The sequence below is a fragment of the Octopus bimaculoides genome, chromosome 27 (assembly GCF_001194135.2).
Source record: "Octopus bimaculoides isolate UCB-OBI-ISO-001 chromosome 27, ASM119413v2, whole genome shotgun sequence".
Classification (NCBI taxonomy): Eukaryota; Metazoa; Mollusca; class Cephalopoda; order Octopoda; family Octopodidae; genus Octopus; species Octopus bimaculoides.
The window spans coordinates 22,475,365-22,481,354 of record NC_069007.1 but is presented as its reverse complement, the minus strand read 5'-3'; positions in this window follow the sequence as shown (position 1 = coordinate 22,481,354).

The following is a 5,990-nucleotide window of genomic DNA, read 5'->3' as shown; positions in this document are numbered from 1 at the left end:
GATGGCTGTGAAAACAACTCAGAAGACTGGGTAAACGCCATTAGGAGACAGAAAAGCTGACTAGAGAGAATCGAGAGGTACAGGGTTTGGTAAGATCTGTCCCCACTTAAATGTGGATGTTCTGTTAGAACAAACTATATTACTTCAGACAAGCACGTTTAAGTGGGGACAGATGTTACATGTCAGTATCAATATTGCCTGTCACTAATAATGTACAGGGTTTAATCCTCTGTAGCTGCCTTCTATCAACCCATCTCCAAATGCTATTCACTCAATTTTCTTCTGGTTTCACAGCTATTCTGCATTCAAGATTTACTTTATTTTCTGTAAAAATTTTGTTTGCTTTTTTTTTTTTTTTTGGAAGAGGGAAAGCATAAATAGTTATATTCAACCTCAGTATATAACTGGTACTTTATTTCATCACCTCTGGAAACATGAAAAGATGAAAAGGGTGGAATTGGAATCAGAATCATAGCAAAAATACTGCAAGTCATTTTCTTCAACAGATGATCTCTCATTTCTTTCAATCAACTGCTCTAATTAATCTTGTTAATTAGTAATTTGTTTGCAAGAACCAGCACAAGACTAAACATTTTGGTTGCTTTTTATTTTTATAGTTTGTTTTTTTTCCTTTTACTTGGCCCATGTATCACAAGGGATACACAGGGCATATCTCCCTCAAGTCTAGTGGGATACACATTCCCAATGTTTTTTCAACCAAGTCACTTGGGACTTATGAAAGGAAAGCTTTATATTACTCAGAACATATGAAAATGCTTTGGATAGATTAAAGCTTGCAGGACTTCATCCACATTAACTCCCTTCCAATAGATTTCCATATTTTGTGAAAGATGACCAGCACACCTCTCCCTCTCATTTTCCCGGTTTTACTTCTTCCAGCAAAAATTTCGTAAACACACAATGTAAAATGTAAAAATTAATAAATGCTGTTAGGAATTTTTTTTGCAATGTGTGCCACCACCGTTTTTGCCAACTCACTGCTTCCTAATTATCATCATTAATGCTAACTAATTAGTATTTAACTCTTTAGCGTTCAAACCGGTCATATCTGGCCCAAATATTCTATCTGTTTTGTCACCAAACTGACAGATTAGGCCTCTCACAACTGAAATGGCATTCTAAAAGTAAACAAAGAGATCATCAAAATCTCAAAGCTATGAGATAATGCATGATTAATTGAAAACAATGTGAATAAATAAGCAATAGAGTTGACAGAATAATCCGAATGCAAAATGGTTAAAGAAACAAATGCACAAATGAAATCAATAAAGAACTAAAAATGATGGGAAAGAAACTTATCCAAGTTCAAATGCTTGAAACAGTTACCGGAAATGGTTAAGAAGACTGACCCCCTCGAGTTTATAAAATGGTCTTAATAGTCTGATACGCAACACTGCATTGACCAGACTATTGGATGTTGTTATACATCGCTGGTCACAATGCGCTTCCTTCCATTGTTGTGGCTTTTGAATGATGTCACTCTGCTGGTTCGGTGAACAGGCCTATATATTATTTTTTACTTGTTTCAGTCATTTGACTGAGGCCATGCTGGGGCACCACCTTGAAGGATTTTAGCAGAACAAATCAACCCCAGGACTTATCTTTTTACGCCTAGTACTTACTCTATCAGTCTCTTTTATTGAACCACTAAGTTATGAGGACGTAAACACAGACACACACATATATATGACAAGCTTCTTTCAGTTTCCCCTCAACTAAATCTACTCATAAGGTTTCAATTGGTCTGAGGCTATAGTAGAAGACACTAACTACCACACAGTAGGACTGAACCTGGAACCATGTGGTTGGGAAGCAAGCTTCTTACCACATAGCCATGCCTGCACCTATATATATATATATATATATATATATATATATACATACATACATACATACATACACACGCATCACTGTATTAACCAGACTATTGGATGTTATTTTGGACACAAAAAGCTTGCTGCTTCCTTGCAGTGTTGTAGCCTTTGAACAATGCCATCATATCAGTTAGGGGGTCAGGCCAACCTTTCCCCTGAATGGAATGCCAGTCCTTTGCAGGGTTAGCCATTTACAGCTGGGTGAACTGGGGCAACATGAAGTCATTTGCTCAAGAACACAACTATGAAACCACAATATTGCTATCAGAGTGCAACACCCTAATCACTAGGTCACATGCCCCCACCCCCACCCCACACACACACTCAGAGAGGATTGTTTATACAAACAGGAGAAATACAACTCTAAACATTAAGCGTAATGCCTATTAATATTATTAATTATAGCCAAGAAGAATCATCAGTGATGAAAAAGAGAGACTTGAGCAAATATAACTCACCAAGTAGTTTGATTGTTTGCACAGAACTGCCAGATCTTGGCGTCAATGATGTAAATTCATAATAGACCAAGGGCCGAGAGGAAGAGGAGCAAGAGACCCAGAAGCCAATTAATTCCAAACACTACATTCTTCAATAATGCAAAAGAATTCATTAGTAGTAGTCATAGCAACAACAGAAAATACCAGAACAAGAAAAAAAAAAAAACACAAACACACAAGCACTAAACAGTTTCAAAAACTTTTTCTTCATTCTGTATATTTTATTATTATTATTTTCTTTTTATTCCATTCTTTCAGATGGTGGTAGTGGTTTTCATCCACTTTTGCTGTTATTCCCAACTTTTATAAACTAACACCACTGAAACCCTTCCCCTCAAAATGACTGTTGCTTCGTTCATTCAAGAAATTGAATTTAATTAATTAACCCTTGCCTGCCCATCCTAATTTTCTTTTTATTCACCTACCCATCCCAAAACTTCAGGGGTTCTGTTAAAATGAACTCCCACCCCAAATTAAATAATAATGGTTTCAAATTTTGGCACAAGGCCAGCAAAGTTTGGGGAAAGGGATAAGTTGATTACGTCAACCCCAGTACTCAACTGGTACTTATTTTATTGACCCTGGAAGGATGAAGGTAAAGTCAACTCTGGCGGTATTTGAGCCCAGAACATAATGCCACTAAGCATTTTTGCTCTGCATGTTAACAATTCTGCCAACTCCACGCCTTAATAATAATAATAATAATAATAATCCTTTCCACTGAAGATACAAAGTCTGAAAATTGGAGGGAGGGGACTAGTTGATTACATCAACCCCAGTGTTTCACTGGTACTTAATTTATCAACCCTGAAAGGATGAAAGGTAAAGTCAACCTCAGCAGAATTTGAACTCAGAATGGAAGGACGAAATGCCACTTTGCATTTCTCTTAGCTCGCTAACAATTCTGCCAGTTCGCCACCTTAATAATAATAATAATAATTTCTAACTTGGCAATAGGTACAAGGTCAATAGATTTGTAAAGAAATGAAGGGAGTTGATTAAATTGCTCCCAGTGAGAGATGAAAGGCAAATCAATGCCAGCACCACCACCATGACCTCTCCACTGAATTTCAACCTAGATCATAAGAGATCTAAAGCAACTAGTATCAGGCCTTTATTGCTCTTGGCTAACCAATCCAATGTAAATTTAGTCAAGTACTGTTGATTGTTTTGTGTTTTTTAAATCAATCTCTCAGTAATTATTTTTAACAGAGGCCCAAAGGCCACCACAGATTGTCCTTACCATTAATAGTTGACTGATAACTTATGGTTCATCAATCTCATAAAGATAAAAGGCAGTCAACATTTGAATGTTGAACGTAATTAGGAAAAATTAAAAAAAGAGCAGAAAACAAGGCTAGATTTTGTCTGTTGCTTTAACAAGTTTGTCAACAACAGCCCAAATAATAACTATAACAACGATGATGATGATGGATTTAACTTTTGACACAAAGCCAGCAATTTCAGGGGAAACATTAAGCCGATTATATCAACCCCATGGCTCAACTAGTACTTTATTTTATCAACCCTGAAAGGATGAAAGGTAAAGTTGACCTCGGCAGAATTTGAACTCAGAATGTGAAGACAGGCAAAGCATTTTGCCTGGCATGCTAACAATTCTGCCAGCTTGCTGTCTCAATAATAATAATAATAATAATGATGATGATGTCTTTTCTACAATAGGCACAAGGGTTGGGATTTTGGGAGAGGGGGGGGGGGCTAGTCAGTTACACAGACTCCAGTACATGACTGGTACTTATTTTCTATCAACCTTGAAAGGATGAAAAGACAAAGTGGACCATGGCAGAATCTGAAGTCAGAAGAAATAGAGCAAAGCAATTTCCCTGATGCACTACCGATTCTGCCAGTGTGCCACCCCAACCCTATGCCATTCAGATTATTCGGTCCAGTGTGAAACCCGTTTATTCACGTTGTTTTGAAGTGATTATGGATTATCTTGGAGCTTTGAGATTTGCTTATTTTTAGAAGGACATTGTAGGGTAGGTGAGAGAGGCTGTATCTGGCTGGTTTGAACATAAAACATGGAGAGTATTTTGGCTGGTTTAAGTACTAAAGGGTTCATAATAATAATAATAATAATACTTTCTTATATAGGCACAGGTCCAGAAATTTGAAGAAGGAGTTAGATTATATCAATTCCAGGACTGGACCTTGGTGGGATTTGTAATGAGGAATTAATGTGTCGCAATAAATACCACAAGGCATTTTGGCTGATGATCCGATTCTGCCAGATATTAATAATAAATGTATGCTTATCAACTAGCTTATAAACTATGTCTTTGATGAATTCTTTAAGAGTTTCTAACACTTTAGGCCACCAAACAGAGATCAGAAAGATCTGGCAGGGAACACACGGATGGACATATTCAATACATCCTTCTCCAATTCCACAGACCTCTGGCATGAGCTGAAATCAGACTCTAAAGAGATGGATAGAACTAAAAAAATTAGCGCAAGCCATTCTTGGTCAATGTTCTACAGTTTCTGCCAACTCCATTGCTTGTAAGAATAAATAAATAAATAAAAATAAACAACAATGGGAAATTCAACTCTGGCAGGAATTGAACTGTGACCAGAGAAGTATAAAAAAAAAAAAAAAAGAAAAAAAAGAAGAAAAAAACTATGAAACCACTTGGTATCGTATGCATTACTGTTTCAGCCCAAACATCACCATTATAAAAATTATCATAATAACAATAACAATCCTTTCTACTATAGGCACAAGGCCTGAAATTTGGGGAGAGGGGGATAGTCTATTACATCGACCCCAGTACTCAACTGGTACTTAGTTTATCAACCCCAAAAGAATAAACTCCGAACCTAAAGATGGACAAAATGTCACTATAGGCACATATTGTCTGGTGTGCTCATGATTCTGCCAGCTCACCACCTTAATAATAATAATAATAATAATTCTCTCTATTATAGGTACAAGGCCTGCAATAATTATGATAATAATCCTTTTGACTACAGACACTAAGCCTGAAGTTTTGGGAGAAAGAGTAAGTTGATTATCCATTGATTCCAGTGCACAACTGGTACTTAATTCCTTGACCTCATCACCACCAAAAAGATGAAAGGTCAACTGTGGCAGAATTTGAACTAATAAAAATAATAATCCTTTCTACTAAAGGCACAGGGCCTGAAATTTGAGGGAAGGGGACTAGTTGATTATATTGACCCCAATGGCAAAGTCAGCGTTGGTGGAATTTGAACTCAGAATGTAAGGATGGACAAAATACCGCAAAGCATTTCACCCGGTGTGCTAACAATTCTGCCAGCTTTCCACCTTAACTAATCATACCAGTAATAATCTTTATAATAACAGGTGCAAAGAACCGAAATTTGGTGGGGGGGGAATAGATGTGGGGCGTTACAGTTGATTAATTTAACACCAGTATTTACTTTAGAAGTTAGCGACTTTTGGTAGGAAGAAAAGTGAACTTGGCTTCAGTCGGATTTGAACTCAGAATGCAAAGAGATGTAACTGAAACATTCTGTTCCCTCTACCAATTTGGCCAACCCACCACCTTCATGATGATAATAATAATAATAATAATAATTGATTAATTATAAT